Below are 19,363 nucleotides of genomic sequence, written 5' to 3'. Positions count from 1 at the left end.
AAACTTTTTGCTTTAATTGGCTTGACTGGATTTAGCGTATAGAGAGCCGAGAGAAGATTGGATTTTTTATAGCTTTGCTGCGTGTGTAGCTCTTATACTGTCTGTATGTATTATAAGCACACATGCAATGACAACTCAAAGCCATTGCATGAGCTAATTTTGTCACCGATGCACTGACGTTGCTATTGTGAGACTGCTTCAAACGACACAACTTGCTTATGAAATTGATTAATACTTTCAAAAGCTTATTACTTTTCGGATATCCTCGTGACATCCTTCGTAAAAGTATCTCGAATCAGCGTCATAGTTTGTCGATTAAAAATAATTATATTTAAAATTACATTTATTGCAATGTGCCTCGTAAAGTTACGAAGATGAAAAAGTGTAATGAAAACGCTTTTGAAATTTAACTCAAAGGAGCGTCGACCCCTCTGATATTCGCGACAAGTATACACAAATGAAAAAAAACATTCGTCAAACAAATTGATTGGAGCGATGCATAACCGGCAAAGTGAAGGAGCTGAGCAAAGAAAAAATGACACGTGGCAAATTCTAGATTTTCTTAGTTCATCACCTACTTCACTCCGATCGCGTTTGACGAGGTCCAAGTGTAAAATTATTCAGCATTTTGCTGTTGCGTTGTTTTTATTTTTTTTTACCCCGATTACTCCGAAAAACTAATTGTACTTTCTATTAGAGTACGTAGTTTGAGCATCATTTTAAAATTTAAAATTCTAATACTGCACAGTAGTATTTCTGAAACAGTTTGACTATTATTACCCGACCATCATCGCTGTGCAGGGAAATGAATGCGGTTAATCGTTACCTTATACCAGTGAGACACTGCAGAAAATTTTAATCCATGGAAATTATCTCACTAACGATGAAAAAGAGGAGTTTATTTATAATATGGGCTTTCATAGTAACGTTTATCGAGCAGATTACTATGCCCGCTCGGCTTGGTGTGTGCATTTGCAATACGCCTCACATAATTTAAGTAAATCATACCGTTATAGTAGAGACGTTAAGAAAGTACTATCAAAAACGCAGACTCTCCGGTTTATTCATGTGCGATATTTTTTCAAATATTTTTGACATATTGGTGGCCTTTAATGCTGGCGTAGACTACCAGCACGTGTGTTATACATTTATCTTCGACAGGGTAATTTCTGTTTTACAATACCCCAAGTGTATTAGAGTTTTTCTCCATTCCATATATTTATAAATCGATTATCCTACGCTATAATTTATTCTAGAATTTTTCTACATCGCTTTATACTAAAGCCAAATAGACAAGAAAAACTTGAAAAGCGTTTTTCACGAAATAAAATTTTTCGACACTAAAGGACAAAAATCTCTGGAACTATTAACGGATTGAGCTGTAATTTTAACAGGAACTTTAAAAAAACATTTTTCAGTGAGCCATGTAGCCGTTCTTAGATAAATTAATTATTCGAAACTCCAAGAATGAGCTAGGAGGCCTAAATCAAAAAAAGGGAAAGACCAACATTTTTTAAGACTCTATCGCCTTCAATTGAAAAATCTGAAAAAAATCAAGATTGTTTGGTTTGTGAAATGTACCTTTTTTGAGATATTTTAATTGCTTCAGAACATCAGAAAAAATATAGATAGAAAATAGACTTTATAGAGAAGGTGGGGGTCTAAAATTCTGGCCCTTTTACCATGTACTATAACATATATATAACATATCAAAAGCGCCTCAAGATCAGTGAGATACGTGCGGGCGAAATTTCAAAAATTCATTATTTTGACCCATATATTATTTGATCATTATCAGCTCGTTAAGCTTACAGTCTTTCTTTTATTTCTCTTCAGACTGCTTGCTTTACTGCAAAAAGTTGAATGGCACCATTCAAAAATGTTTTGAACAATTTTCAGTAAAAAAGCTATCATGTACTTTTTCGGTTCCAAAAATAATAAACTTATTCTAAAAATTATGAGAAGTTGGCAACTAATTGTTTCATCAATAACAATTCAACGTAATAACACAAATCAATTATAGAATTGTTAAATAATTAATTCTTTTCATTTAAAATTATTGTTTTTTCAATTCTGCAGCCGTTTCTTAAAGAATGCATTATAATTAATAGCTGATGCGATTGTAATTTCACAGATCAAATCTGGCAGACAAAATCATAGCAGTTGCGACTAGTATAAAAAGTTTGCATGTACGTACTTGTATTCTCATCATCTTGATGATTGCCAACGATAAATTAAAGCACCTATGATTTTATACAGTTAATTCGAGTAGCTTCACTGTGTGTAACACATTTATTAAAATATTTCAATACATTAGAGGTGAGTGCGCATATGATTCGAAAACTTTCACTTTTCATGACCTATACAATCCGTACTTAACTAAATTTAAAAAAATTTTTTAAATTAGAATTTAATTTAGGATTTAACTAAAAAAACGTTTCTAAAAATCGTAAGATAAATGTGTAGTTTAACACATTAAAAGACCATGCACACTCATACACTCACACATATGTGAGTTAATTTTTCGAAGAAAAATAAAGCTAAAGTGTCAAGTATGAAAATACTTAAACTTAAAAGACGTTTATACTATTTTCGCCAGTTCTTAAAGTTCAAATATTTTCGTATTCATCGTAACTTGGTTGGCCATAAGTTATGAGCTCAAATTGAAGGCATACGCGTTCGTAGTCTCTTGATTAAGTTCTTTTCATGGACGTCTTTGCATATGTTTGTGCTCTTTAACGTGTATTTATATTTACACATGCGAAGGGCATAAGATGAGTACGCGTGCGACTTCAAGAAGAAATAAAGCATGTGCACGGCAAGCGTTTTTATTTTCTCTTGTATTTATGAGTCTCACTTGAACATTTATGTCTCACTTATTTTAATTCTCGCAAAACTTAAAAAATATACTAAGTTTCTGCACTTATCTGTACAACATTTTATGTATCTTGTGAATATAGTTAACTTAAAATGTCAAATTCTCTGAAAATTTTAGGAAATTTCCTCAATTTTTTGATGGTGACATCAAATTTCCCGAAAAGTGGTATTTTCACCGAGAAAATCGACATAAAAACATTTAGAACTAAACATTTCGAAAAACTCAGTACCGAAAAAATGAACTTGAAGGTTTATTTTTCGTTATGAAAATTGAGAAAAGAGAATAGAGTTACAGAAATTCGCTCGTAAAACCTTTCAAAAAATAAATGAAAATATGTTTTCTATAAGAAATTTTTTCATCTTTCTCATGGTGTTGTCAGATTTCCCAATTATTTTAATTGTTATACGGAAAAATAAAATATAAACCTTCAATTTCATTTTTTTCCTGAGTTTTTCGAGATATTTAGTTCTGAATGTTTAATTGCGATTTTTTCGGTGAAAATACAACGTTTCGAAAAATCTAAAGTCACTATCGAAAAGCTGACGAAATTTCCTATCGATTACAATGAATTAGAAATTGAGTATAATAAAATTTCACCTCTTTTGGTCATGAGCTGTATTTTATTTTTAGATTTGATACAACAAATATAACTCGCAAGTTTGATTTTGTTAAACATTTGAGTTTCGCCGTTTGATTGCTTATCATTTTAACGATACTTACTATCAAATCTGATCTCTTAGCTTTAAGGTATTGTTAAATATATTTATGAAAGGGATTGGAATTCGCATACTTGCGGATATCCGGCGGATGTTCGCGACCGCTCTCACTGAATCGCATACGTGTACGCGTGCTGCGTGTGTGGGTTTAGAGAGAAGATCAATGAATGTAAGCGTCTCAAAGGAAAGCAAGAGGAGATGAGTTTAGGGAAAAAGTTAATTAAAAATAGCAGACAATTTTCCTACACAATATCGTATCCATTCATATTTTTATAAAATTATCCTTTCCAATTCTTAGAGCTACCTATGCATTATTGATATACAGACTATTGATATAATATATGGTATCTAAGTACAAGGGGGCAATCTTAACTTGCCACTGTAATTCATAGATATTATGTAACGTAAAATAAAATATTACTATACAGAACCCTCTGTACGATAACGCCCGTATACTCAAGTTACGGCTTCATCGGAAAATAAATAAAGTTCATTAAAATGATTCCTTTAAAAAAAGAAACGAAATACTTCAACTTTTTTTAACAATCGCTTTTAAGATGACTTTTGTTTATCCCTTTTATGTCTCACATATTTTGATGGTGCTTTGAATAATTTCCTAAGCATATGGAAAAGTTACTTCTATGCTGATAAGTTAGAAAGTCTAATTCAACTAACAACGGCCTGTGTAAACTACGACGCATGATATGCACTTTTTTTAGATTTACCTATTTATATTAGACTGGAACATGAAAAAAATTTATTTTTTTTTTCCCGGACCAGACAGAAAAGTGATCTATGTACCAAAAAAATAGTCTGTGCAAAATTTCATCCCTTAAAAATCAAACCGTGCCACCAGTCGCTTGAAGATTTTTAATTTTATTGATATTATTTTTTGTAGCCCATTTTTAGTAAATCTTCTGTGTTGCGTAATTGCACATTTTATGAGTGTAAAAAAAAGTATGAAAACACGAACTTTAACGTAACGCATATTGGTCGTAAATAAACATTTATAAAGCTATCATTAGTTTTATACCAAAAAACGTTGATTTTTACCCTATAAATGTAGGATTTTCGTTCATTATCATTTCTTTTTGCAATTAAATAATAAATATTTATCACTCATTCGGTCGTGAAATTTTGATTTTTTGGTTGACTTCTATATCTCCTTACATGGGAATGTCTTATTTCTCATGACTGAATTTTTTTACATATTATATATTATACATTATATATTACATATTATATATTACATATTACATATTATAAATTATTTATTATACTAATGTTATTATGCTTTTCTGGGAGTAAAAATAAAAACAAAGGTTAAATCATGTAGTTTTATGTAACATTTGATGTAAAATTCAAATTTTTACTCAGAAATACAATTTTTGTGCCACCCCAACCTAAAGTAACATTTTACTTCCGCTAGGCGAAATGAAAATGTTACTTTAGGCCGGGGGATTCACAAAATAGTATATTTTTGTGCTACCCAAACCTAAATTAACATTTTAATCCCGCTGAGCAAAACCAAAATGTTACTTTAGGCTGGAGGATTCACAAAATAGTATATTTTTCACTCCCTAGGTGCAAATACAATTTTTAAAAATTTTTTTATTATTATTATTATTATATTAATTAGACCATTATTGATCAATCCAACTAAAAAGAATTATGAGAGACGCTGCAAAATGGTCGTATCGCTTGCTTCTATATACATACATACATATTCTTTATACATATCCTGCAGTTAGCTGTGAGCGAGCGAAAATTGAGGTGCGCCACAACGCATTATTGACACCGCCGTCACTGTAACCGACCATAAGCTGGTGAATCATCCTCACAACAGAACCTGTCTGCTTCCTTCCTTCGCTCTCCCTTTCTCTTTCTCTTTTTTAATCTCTCTCGCTTGCTCTTTTTTCTAACGCATTTATTTTTCTACAATAAACCAATCTTTTTTTGAGTTTCATTTATCATCTGCATTGAATAAGAGTGATAACTTCTTATTTTTAAAATTTGACTACTTACGGCTCGGCTTATTTAAGTTGAACACTTTTGAAAATTTACCAAAATTTTTACTTAACATTTTTAGCCATGTGACTCTTTTATCAAACATTTCAAGCTAAGTTTTCCCAGTTCGATGCAGTTGAAAATCTGTAGAAAAAACAGGATTATTCATGATATTATTACCCTCATTATATTCCTATCCCTCTTCTTATGCATGAAAATATATCTGCAAACGTAAAATATATAATAACTTCACTGAAAAATAAATAATCGGTATTCATACGCAGTTATTTGTTATTATGTTAAAATCACCTCATATTTGCCTCAGAAACCCTGCAAGGTGGAAAGAAATTAGAGAGCTTAAGATTCGATTTTATGGAGTAGCAGTTGAAATCTGAGCCTGTTTTCATTCAAAAAATTTGTTTTGACTTGCTCAGTAAACCCCGAAGAAGCCTGCTGTATGCGTCGCTGGAACATGGAATAAGATAAATCAGACGAAACTTAACAATGTCATCACCTTCACAAGTCTCACTTTAGCGTCTTTATTTTCGTCCACGTTAGATGTGTCGGTTTCTTTCATTAGGTTAGCATTATCGATAAATACATCCTGCACGTTGAAGGGTGTTGGATGTGTCATCCCCTCCGCATACGGCTCCATTGACCATGTCATTTTACGAACGCTAGATTTACCGTATTCCACGAATTGAATTTTCTTTTTCATATACATAGGATTTTATAGCACTGATCTAATTTTTGTTGTATAACGTGTACATCTGAAATTTAAAAATTGTCCCCTTTGGATTATGATTCATCTTTGCATTATCGCCGTCACGAAAATATTCATAAGACCTATCCAATATGATGCCCAACAAAAATTGTAACAACGCGCACAGTAAGAGTGCGTGTGTGTGCGTATTTATACTTCAGTAGATTCACGTATGTCGTATAGGCGACACCGTCAGGCATTCCCGCGATTCTATCTTTCGGAAATAATAACTTTTTCGGATATTCATGCAGCATTGCCTGTAGGTCGTGCATTGCTCTGTAAGCGCCAGATTCATGCACAGTAAACTGACTGAGGCATTTAATATTTCTCAAGTTTTCGTATGATTTGTAGCGAAACACTAGCTGCAGTGACTAGGCTCGGTTATATAAAGTCTCTTTTCGTCTGGGAACCAGTCAAGATGCTTTACAGCAAACATTTCGGAGCTTTGTGGCGCCAAAAATTTGGTCGCTTCTATATGCTATAGTGTGAAAACCATTGCCGGCTGGTGCAAGCTTGTTTGCCTGCGAGGGAGTAAATGAGCGTGATTTATATCGGCTAACTTTTCGTGTTTGATTGAGCTTCGTTTATTTCTTATTTATGTCTTTAGCGTTGGACCTTTGAAAATTACTTGAAAATTTTGATTTAAATCGTCTTATGAGATTGATGCCTACAAATTTATTTACAATATGATGATTAGGCAGGTATTGCATAATAAAATAATTTGAGTATCATAGTACTTTCATATATTCACACTTTATTATGCTTTCCTCAATATATTATATATTATGCTATAAAATTTATTCTCTACTTTTCGACTATGAATTTTTGGAAATTTTGAAAATATGATAATTAAGTATAAAATTCAAGTAGAAAAATCAAATTCGCAAAAATAAATTTGTCCCACAAAAAATTATTTAGCGTAACTAGATTCAATCGGTTTAAAATTCTATGCTAAAGTTCACTTTAGTGAAAAGTTGCAGACACGCTGAATTGTTTTTTCCAATGCATTTAATCTTCTATGTATCAGATCGGTTACAGTTTATGACAAGAGTTCAAATAATAGAGTTCAAATGTGTGATTATGTTAGAGTTTCACTGAGAGTCATGCTAATTATTTTGTTTCGTGAATTATTTAAAATAAGAAATCCTCATCAAGTGTGCGAGGATAAATTCAAACGAAAAATTTGTAAACTTCTGGCGAACAGTTTCAAAAATTTAATTCAAATAAGTTGATTTATTTTATTTTTATTATACATAGTATATCGCAAATGGATTTTTAGAAAAATAATTTATTTGTTCATTATTACAAATAATCAAGTCAACTTTATAAAGGTTTTTTATGTTACATATTTCTACAGTTATTTATGAGTAACTATAGGAAAATTGTACTTTTAAGGCATTGCAAATAATCGGTAAAGTTGTGCCACAAAGTATGCGTGATTGTTCAGGTTGAGCTCGGTTTATTAAGCACGTGTTTGCGGTTTTATAGATAATAATCACATTATCATTAGTAGCAGCATCAACTCAACCGAACAGATACCGAAATAAAGTCTATGGTGATTTGCTTGTTTCATCGACAGGAATCAATGTGTATACATAAATATATATGTAGACACGCAGAGGAAGAAAGAGAAAAACAAGTTCGTGAAAATAATAGAAAGCGAGACGACAACGACTACGATGGCGAAAAGTTCGTCAACCTCCACCACATCTGTTTGCATGTCGACCTTTCACAGAGCAGCTGTGTATAGAAGTGTAGGCAACAAGGCGAAATCGATTGTTCTAGTTGCGGATTTTTTTGACTCAGGTGCCGTGCTATGTAACGAGCTTGTTATGTACCCAATGAAATCTCGTCATACTCTATTTCTTTGACCATTGTATTAATGCAACTTTTATCTCGTCTCAGACGATCAATTCGATTTCATTGTTTTTTAACACTGTACCATTTTGATTTTCACTTTCGAAACGCTAGTATCCACGACCTTGAGCAATTTGACTCAAAAGCCTTTTTTTTTATTTGTTCTCAATAAATGAAAAAAAACAAGACTTACATCTGATGATAACAGTTTTCAATTCGTAAGTACGTTCTATGTAATATTTTAATACTGTATTCCACTAAGCACATACATACGTATGCATTCATGTGGAGAATAAGTAGGTGCACATCTTCCGTGCATTAGGTACGATGTTGCAAGTGTCACATACGCGCTGAGATTCATTAACACATAAAAATTTTCAGCTGGATGCGTGAAGTTACTTTTACCTGTTACGGATCAATAGATCTTTTTCCATACTTCTTTATCTTGCTGTATGGCAGTCGTGATACCTAGGCGATGATGATAGCTATCGACCATAGCAAAACTGATAAACAAGCTCACTGTTATTATACTGCAAGATAGCTGAATGAGTTTAAAAACGTCTATTTTCGCTACTATTATAATCATAACCTGGATTAAAATTGCGAACGACATACGAAATAGATGAATCATTTTAATGGTTGTAAAACATTTTTAGATTTTTCTTTATTTTTCTCTCCGCTTAAAATTTAACTTGGAAATTATTATTTATGAAATAATAATCTTTTAACCAGAAAGAAAATTGTTTCTATGAATGCTCATTTCTTTACAACGTATGTTAGCATAAAGTACTCAAAATTTAGGCGTGTCTTACCTTTTCGCTCGCCCACTGAAAACTACATAAATGTGTTCATGCGCGATTATATAATTTATTTTCGGGTTTGACATAAGTAAAAATTCTTCAACTTTACTATTAATATGTCTTCTTTGTACATTTTTACCCACATTTACGAAACTCGTGTTATTTTATAGGTGTAACCAAAATTAACTTTGCAATTTTTTTGAAAGATTAGAAATCAAACAATTACATAAACATACCTCTTAATCAACCACGCGTGACGGATACAAAAAATCGAGCAATGTTCTGGCTTCTTTCAACTTTCACGCGTTCAAATGCCTTTTAATTTTTTGTTGTTAAACTTCTTGTACTTGATATTTAAGAAGTATAACTTATGTGAAATTAAATTATCTCTATTAAAAACACACTGTTAAGTAATAGTCAAAAAGTATTATCGTCGTAACTCCTTAATTTTTTCAGTTCTGGAATTGATAAAATAAAGATCACTGGAATACCGGGACACGTGAAATTACTAGAGCCATTTTATTTTTAAACGAAACTTTTTTTGCGCCCATGTACTGTGTAGAAATCTATTGGATGGTGAAGAGACTTTGCTTATTTTTGAACCTCATTGTTAAACTTTAAAAATCGACAGAGGTTCACATCATTTGTCAGGGGACAAGATGGTGTTTCGAACTCATATTTAAATGCCCATTTGAATGGCTATATAAATCGAAATAGTTGAACTTTATTTCTTGATAGTAAAATGTATTCGTAATACACCTGATTAACCAAAAAAAACTCCTAACCAAGCCTTGAAATCCTTATTACATTACTTTTTTCGTAATACCAAATCTTAAAAAATATTAATCTCTTTCACTTAAGCAGAGCAAAATTTGGAAAAAATTTGGAGCAAAATTTGTACAACTTGAGGAACACGTCAAAATAAAACAAATTTTATTAAAATCAATATTTTATCAGTGCCAAAAACCATATTTAAGCTTTTGGAAGGAAAGCAAAAAATTGTTTTCAAATTCTGCTCCGCTTAGGTTAGGCCATTTTTAAATATCAGTTCAAAGCATCAGTCTGTCCCTTTAAAACATGTCTTTTTCTTAAAGACTTGAACTTTTAGAATACGTCAGACCATTTTGCGATTTCGAAAATGTTCACAACGTGAACCTAATGCATAAGTAATACTCTATGTACAAGATCCTGATTAAAGTCAGGTATTGAATGGATTTTTTTGTTTCTCACTTATAAAACATTGTATCCGGATTCATAAGATGTTGTATAATTATCGTGTTGTAACTCATTTTTTATCGCGTTACAAGTTCAGCACAATCAAAGCAGTAACTTTGAATGTATAAATACAAAATACTTCATATTTTTAGGGCATCTACAGCATCGATTTTGGTCATATTTGTTAGTCCACTGTACCGATCTGAATAATGTTTTCTTTAGATCTTGAAAAATCAGCTCAAAGATTTTATTTTTTCTCCTCTTCTCTCATTTAAACATAACATTCGACATTTACCCCAGGGTCTACATGGTATTATTGCGCCTCAGACACACAAATGGTCGTGTTTGTGCATATTTTCGTCGTTTTATTCATTATTTTGTGCGTTAAAGCAAGCTAAATGCTTTACGTTCCCGCGAAAAAGTCGTTTCGAAACGAAACGAAGAAAGAGCTCGCGCGTGAGCCATACCAAGCATCGATCCGTTCCTTGAACAAGCCACATGCAACGTTGCCTACGTTGCCTCTGTGTAATCGTGAACGGCCACTTTTATGAGGCTTTTCGAGCAAAGCTAATTGAAGTAGCCAAGCCTCCCCGCTGCACAATCGTTACTTCGAGCGCGCGGCACAATGAACTATGACTTTTTCCTTTTGCCCAAGCACTAATTTACCTGCGCGTCAAGATGATTCATAGTTAAATATGTATAAAAGCTCCATCGTCCAACATATTTTACTTTATGTCGATTCAAGCTATATATTACTATGAATCGCTAGTTTCAATACCTTATCAAACACATTGGTTTTTTACTACTGCTCAAAGTAAACGAAATTATTTCATGAAAATTTTATGAATTAATATTTCGATCGCCAAAATTAAACGAGAGGATGATATACATTCTATATGAGGTACGTATGCAGCACTTAAGAGGTTTCCCGATTGTATTTTTTTTTATTTTCTAAAAACTGATTAATCAAAATAAGAAAAAAAACAATCAAGTCTAACGGTGCACACGTGGATAGCTAAAAAAACCACAAAATCAATACAATTATTTTTTTAAACGGCTCGAGTATATTGTGTCGAAATTTATCTAGTTAATCGGTACACGCGTACACAGCTCGACCGATGTTATCCTGCACGAAAAACGGTTCATTGATCGAAAATTTTTAACGTTTGCACGTTATACGCACCATAAAAATTAATCGATCGCAAAAACAAGAACCGCAAGGTGTATGCTTTAAAGCAGGCTACGCGTTTAACCGTAAAGCTAATATAAATTTCTAAGGCCGCAGTCTGTATATAATATACACGCTTGAAAAGAAAAAAAGGATATCGAATGCCTATAGATATACAGGTGTAGAAAGAAAAAGTGCAAAGGTATTTTCATTGCTAGTAAGCAAAAAAGCTCGGGTGTGCCGACTCGAGCGCGTACATGACATATAATACGTAATTACACGCTTTCGTGCGGCCTGCCTTTGTCCTTCATCAACCGAAGGAGCGTCGTGTCTATTATAATTTTCCCAATTATTTGCCGGTCGCAAAGTTGAATCGTTCACAGGCACAAACACAGACGTACATAATATAGAGACAGAGACTCGATGGCAGAATAGCAAAATGAGAGAGAAGAGCCACACACAAGTGCGTTGTTGTACGGCTTTACGTGCGTGCCATTATAATCACGAGTTGGACTCTGCCTTTCAAGATTCATTATAAACTCGCTTCTTCCTGTTTTCTGCGATGCTCTCGTTATAAATTAGATTTTTGTTATTTACTAACTTATCATTCTTGTCGCAATTCTCTCCTCTCTGTTATTTTCTTCGAATTGGAAAAAAAGCTCGCCTACATATGCGGACAAGAAACTCTATATATAATGTACACACAGAATGTGGAAAAAAGCATCCTTCTCCTCCTCCTGAAACTCCTTTATTTTATCATACTCTTATTTCTCTAAACTCATGTTGCTAGTTTGTGTGCATTGAAGGTTTGGTCTGCAGATTTTCTTTAATACTTTATACCACCAAAATCGTTAGCTTATACTACAGGTAGAAAATAAAATGAAAATATCTTTTGTCAAAGCTTAGCAAAGCGATTTGAAGTAACGATTCGTCGAAAATACACTATCAAAATTGAATAACTTTTCTATTTTCTTTGACTAGGACGTTTGACATTGAAGAAAGTATATTCAATGTCGATGAATTTTGACCGTGCAAATTATGAGGGAAATTTTTTAGTACCTTCGTTCACGTGAATAAGTATGAGGTGGTAGTGCGATGAACAATCGCAAGCAGTACAACGTCATATCTAACTGGAGGCATTTGTCTGCGCAGTGCTGCGGCTTCAAATCTAGTTGCTTTCTCCCGTTTAAAAAATTCCAGGAGTTGACTATTTAAACTACGGCCGTGTTCGATTGTACTAATATTTTGTTATGCCGAAAGAAAACGAGCACAATAGAGCAGTTGTAAAGTTTCATAATATATTCAAATTTTTCTTGTAATCAATTAAATCTGGATTACAGTTTATTTAATGCTTAATTAGAGCTTTACTAGATTTGAAAAAGTCTAAATTATGAAGTTTGATGCGATTGATTTTTATATACGATGTTATTAATATAAGGTTCGTAATTTTAATAAATGTTGTCATAAAAAAAGACGATAAAAATTCCGCAGCAGGCCCAGAGAATTAAATTATTCTCTTGCGCTTGTGTCAATAATAAATAATGTTTCGAAGCTTTCATTATTATTGCGCTCAGCTGTGCGCGTTGCAGGAAAGGTATAGCTACCTATTTAGAGAGCCATGTAGTAATGGCGGCAGTAGGAGCACCTGTGAGGTGAGCGGCGCGCACGCTTAATGCAGCATGAATCAGCCTCTATGGAATGCACTATGTAGTAATAGCCCGCGCGACCGACTCCACGCTTTTTTTTCATTATGTCCGCGTACCTACGCAGCTTTGCTGTTAATCGACCCCTATTCCCGGGTGACTTTTTCTCCTATCCCCTCGTGACGGCGCTCTAATATTAGGCCAATCAGAGGTACTCGACTTCAAATGTTCTTTTATCATTAAAAATGACAGATCGGATTGTGCTTTTACTTCCGATTGTATTTCCGATCGAAGGTCGTTTTACCTTTAGTAAGTAGAATCTATAGCATATGCTAGAAACAAACTCGACCCTGCATCTTCTGTTCTGCTTTTAAATATAGATTTAATCTCGCTTTTACATAACTTGAAATAATTCCCGATTTAAATATTACACTATCAATTCTACATACGCAGTGCTTGTATAGAATAATATCCCAAAAAAGACTTTATAAGCCGAGGGTGCACTGGGGCTTTCTATTCACACAGTGACTATAGATATTGCAAGCCATGAGAGTTAAAGAGAGAGGAATGTAACATGTTTTAGGTCTAGTAATGCATTCATCGACGAGCATGCCTTTGCTTTTGTGCATCAACTATATACAATCTGCAAGAGCCTCAGCGTGCTCAATGATTTACCGTTGTGACACGTTCATCTTTCTGTCTATCAACCATTTTGGAAATTATATGATGGTATATTTTTAATCCTGAACGAGTCGAGAAAAATGAATGAAGCTTTGATAGTTACAAGTATATCAAGCGGATAATTTCGTTACTAATTTTATGTTTTGTCAAGCATAGAGATCCAAAAGTCAGGTAGATTGCAAAAACGAATCTGCACCAGGATATGTTATGTCAAGTGGGGGTCGAGCACTTGAGTCCAATGGTATTCTTCGCTGACGATCACTTTTTTTAACTCATCGCTCGCTTTCATTTATTATCTGTCAAAATCTTCTTGACCAACCGTGCACTTGCTTTATTCTTCTTACTTCTCTCTTCCTCTTCGTCCCATTCTTTCTCAACGCTGCAGACCTTGACTCTATCTCCATTTTCTCGTTAACTATGGATTCAAATTTAGTTACTAGCTTCTTTCACGAATCTCATCCGGAAATAAAGAGAGGGTGGTGAAAATATCACGAGGTAGTTGGAAATCACTAACCGGAAAATATTCAGATTCAATCAAAATTCAGGGCTTGCTATTTCTCTTGATATTATTATATTCCTGTTTTGTTAGCTATTCATTGATAGCAAAGAGCCAAATTTATGTCTCAAAACTGATTTTAATCGTAAATCATCTTTCAGCTGAACATTAGATTCAAATCGATTTAGTATTTACGAGTGTAAGTTATACTGCTTGGTTTTTCATAAAACTCCACAACGTACAGCGATGCTGTTATATAGTTTCAATGACTCTTCAGAACCCTGATAGAAATCATCGGCATATACTTACCAGTTAATGCTCAAGTTAAATCGAACTGGTCAGTTTATAAGTCAGTTTCTGCCCAACTCCGCCATAAACCTTGCTAAAAACGACTCAAATTAGTCAAAAACTGCTTAATTTTAATAGAATTTTCGTCATTTAAGCTAGTTAAAAACTGCTTAAGTCGTACCTACCTAACCTCGATTAAACTATTTTTTAAACTTTCGGCAAATGTTCACGACATTCAATTAAACATTTAGTGTAAGCAATAAGAATTATGTAAAAAAGAGTTTTATGTATGAGTGCTTTAAGTTGTGGTGACACAGGATAGGATACATAATTAAGTCAACTTGACAACGCTCACATTGATCGAATGAAACTTGAACCACTATTCTTTCAAGAAAGACCTCGCTGGAGCATCGCAAACGAAAAATTGTATATATGCTGTGTAGTGTTTTTTTTATTAAAATTCCGTTAGAACTCAGTCGATTTATCTTATTAATGAAATCTTTGTTAATTTACTTGATTTGAAAGGAGAAAATCCGTATATTGATAGTGATTTAAATAATTGAATCGTGTAAGTTAGAAATAACTAGAGATTCAAGCAGATCATATGTATATGAATTCACTATCAGAATCGTCAGCAATACGGATGTCTTAAATGATTTAAATATTTGTTGACGCTTTTAAAAATGTTTTTGAACATTTAGGGAGGTTAGGAAGTACGTGTTTTCCCAATATTTTCAACAACGTTTCTTATTTTTGCAATTCCCTTATCTTTCCATTTTATATACATGATATAAATGTATTTTATATGTGGTATAACACTCTTTGTTTACGTTTACTATAGTTAACCTAAATATTCGATTTTGCTTTGATCATTTTTAATAGCCAGTTTCTGACCAGTTTAAAGACTAATTTATGGGCTAAAACTGACCAGTAGTACAGACTAGTTTCTGGTCATCTGAGCATTTCAAATTCTTAATCTTCTACCAGGGAAGCCTTTTTTCTCCCTATTTCATGGCTAAATGCGCTCCTTAGTGAATGCACTTGAGATTCAGCTCCGCTTCCTGAGAATAATTTTACGCGTAAATAAACATGAATTTTGCATGAAATAGCAAAATCTTTTAAAATGCCTCGAATCGACGCTATCAGTTGTTATATCCCAACTGTTGTATGACCACTGTTCTTTTTTCGGCGTACCAAGTCGCAATTTACATTTTTTATCTGAGCTCTTATCTGAGCCTTATGAAGTATTACATAAAAAAATGTCTGCTAGAAAATGAAATAATTTGATTCGATGCGGTCAGTGTGATAAGTTAATTGGCAAAAATGAGGCAGTTTAAAATTTAGATGCAACATTAAAGTCACCAACATGGGACCTAGAAAGCGTCTCGTACTTAGTTCATATATAAGCGTTGCAGCTGACAATTATCGCTTAACAAGAAGCAAGAATTCAATTTCATGATAGAAATCTCGGTCGATTTTTCAAGCGCACGTTTGAATTGCTGAGTTGTTAAAAGAGGACTTGCACTCGTGAGTTTCATACGTTTGTAAACTTTATGTACAGTTAAAGCACAGCTCGCAACTCGATATGTGTAGTCGAGAAGGTATAGGTGCTTACAAGCGCCGGGTATAAGCATATAAACAAGAGAATAGAATGCAGCAGCGCGTTGGACGTCGGAAAAAGGAAACTAGGTCCACGCGAATAATTAGCGAAGCGCGCGAACCGCTCATATCGTGTGTAATACATGCTGCATTGGCTCAACTGGTAATTAAAAGCCATAAGGACACGTGAGTGTGCGCATTCGCGTGTGAATCGAGCTTTATGTGCACACATACTTGACATACTCTACTGCTCGCGTCGAAATGAAGATTATTTTTGTTTCGTTTATAAATGCTTATATTCGTACATGCGTGTAAGTTTCGCACGCGAAACACTCAAGCCAATTGCGTGTGATATGAATTATACCATCGGCAAGTTACTCTTCTTTTTTCCGTAGTTTTTTTAACGATCTTCATAGCTCCACGTACTTATGTTGATTATTTATCATGTCAGCTCGGATGTGTGTGTGTGTGTGTGTGCGCGCGCACGCGCGATACATTTTTCTCGATTATAAGTATCTAAACATAAGTATTCAACTGCCAAATGATCATTATGTATGTAAGGCAATATATCATCGAATATTATGGCCTGTTATCTATGAATATGCAGTTTCCATTTTGAGAGCTTTAAATAACAACTGTAAAACGCATTACTTGCACCCACGTATTTAACAGAAAATTTAATTAATCTAGATTTTCTGATTGCAGTCTAAAATAATTCCATATAATAGATAAATGCAGTATGATAGATATTGTCTATTCGCTTTTCTTCCTACCTATTTTTCGACAAATTTTAAACGATGAAGACACTTGACGCTGAAGCGAGCAACTTTTGTGTTTGAAAAATTGTGATTCATGTTATAAGCTACTAAATTAACTCTGTACAATGTATGATTAATTGATAGCGGTGTAAATGCTATTGGAAAAGTAGCTAGTGATAAATTCTCTTCGCACCTTCGCTAGTTGGCGTCTTGCATTGGCTTCATAAATGATGATTATAATGTCTTGCATAGAGGGCCGTTTTTTACTTTTTAATGGTGTACACTTTTTAATTGTTTAATTATGAGAGATACATCGCAGACATCGATTATTCCAGTCATAAATGCAGACGCACATCGTGGTGATCACACTCGAATACTATCTTCGCCCACGCGCACCATCCATCATCCGTATTTATTTAGACTCCAAACAGTGCGCACATAAAAGGACTTGAATAATTTCTAATGGATCGTATGTAGATAACTGTTTCGAAAAATGATGTACTATAGAATAAAAAAGGTCAAACTAGTAACGAATTGACGTGTTAGACATGTTTGGCCCGCATGCAACTAATGTTTGCAATACTTTTCATGTGTTATTGAAATCTTAGAACTAATTATGATCTAATGCATTGATCTCCTAGCTTTTTTGCATATAAGAGCGGAACTCTCCTTCTATAGTCATCGTGTATATCTGCTGCTTTGCTCCTGTTGCAATATAATTGCGACTATATGTTGCTGATACTCATTAATCTTTTTTCCCCTTATAGTGCATCATAATGTGTATTATAATTTCACATGGTAATTTGGCCCTCTTCTTAGAATCCCGTTTGACGAAGAGATATGAGTTGGACTCTCGGATGGACGTCGGCACTCGTCAAACTGCATCGATAGACTATTTTCATTCTCTTTTCTGCTGAAGCAACTGTTAGTCTTATCATTAGTTATCTTATACAGCTATTTTTAACTATGATTTCACTTACAGCGATATAAACATTGATCTAGCCATTGCGCCCAAGTCAAAACCCTTGGACTGTGGACTGAGTTTAAGTAGACGATAATTTTAACTTTAAAAAAAATAACCTTGATATTTATTTTGACTACGCGTCACCATGTCAGCAATTTTAGGCAGTTTTCATTAGACACTTATAGCTCTAATCAACCCACACATAATTATATTATGTGCTCAATCAATAGCATTCATTTTCCATGTATTTACTACACAATTATTTTGTTTAATAGTAATCATCGAGAATTTAAAGATTTTTCTCTTCATTCAGAAAAACATTGGATTTGGCTTTATGAACTTGCTTTATAACTTGCAGTTTATGCCCCTTGTACGGCTGCTTCGAAGTTCAATATTTTAATGGGCTTATTTGCGGTATATTGATGAGAATCACGCGAGCGAGATCTTGCATCGTGTCTCTCCGAGGGTCGCGAAAAGTCGTGAGAACTGTTGGCTCGCTGAAGTACCTGTCTGTTAATCTATCAATTTTATCTTATCAATCATATCTGTTTTCTACAACTATAAGTTTCAACAGGCTGACCTTCTGTGTAACATAGCAAAAGGTTTTTAATTATTACGAATTTTGCCTCATAACGATTTATTAAACTATTTTTATAGCAATAAACTTTGGCACTAGTCAAACAGATTGCATTTTCCAAATTAGATTTCTGTCTGAAGTATGTGTTAATATTTGTACTTACAAACGAATTATAATTTATTTAATTAAGCTTTGAAAGATAAACTTAATTACTTTAAACTCTTGATTACTTAAAAGAAACAAATTATTCTCTAGGAGTCGCAAAAACAGTATAAAGCCTAATCGAAAAAATACAAAAACCATAAGAACTCCATCTATTTGAGTATACGCACAATGATGACATTTTCGTTAATTCGATCACGTTTCAAAATTCTTTTGATTCCCCACCTTGCTCGTGTAAAATTTTGCATGCAAAAGTGGCACTACGTGCAATACACATAGAACTACCTGTACAACGACTTACATGCAAACTAATTTTTTGAAGAAAACAAAAAACAGTTGAGCACATGGGCAATTCTTTGAGGAAAGGATAATTCGTGTCATACACAAAAAACGTATATTATTTTTATTGAATAAGTAGGTCACAAAGAATAGATTCGAAGATATACGAATCTTCTATGAAATCCATCTTCTATTATTTCATTATATATTACTTTATACTTCACGGTTGTCCCAAATAAGTGCAAAGCACTAAACAAATTTAACGGCAGTTAAGGTGATGACAAAAAGTCATTTTGTTAAAAAAGTTGGTTCACGAATGCGTGAAAAATTCTCACTTCCATGACCTGGTCAACGTTTTGCCGATCAAAATGTCAGTCTCTTGAGGCCTCTCGAGATTTTCTTAATAAAATGACTTTTTTGGCATGACTTGTACTGACGTCAAATTTTTTTAATATTAAACTTGACGGCATAAATGAACAATTAAAATGAAGTACAAAACTATTTTAAATGTA

The 19,363-nt window shown here is 33.5% G+C and overlaps 1 protein-coding gene across 1 annotated transcript in view; it reads left to right on the top strand.

The window, feature by feature from the left end:
- Positions 1–19,363, top strand: part of LOC106647997 (serine-rich adhesin for platelets-like) — a 61,760-nt gene that overhangs the window by 10,508 nt on the left and 31,889 nt on the right. The gene's annotated exons all lie outside the window — the stretch shown is intronic.

The sequence above is a fragment of the Trichogramma pretiosum genome, unplaced genomic scaffold (assembly GCF_000599845.2).
Source record: "Trichogramma pretiosum strain Unisexual culture from Peru unplaced genomic scaffold, Tpre_2.0 scaffold7, whole genome shotgun sequence".
NCBI lineage: Eukaryota > Metazoa > Arthropoda > Insecta > Hymenoptera > Trichogrammatidae > Trichogramma > Trichogramma pretiosum.
This window is presented reverse-complemented; position numbering and strand designations above follow the sequence as displayed.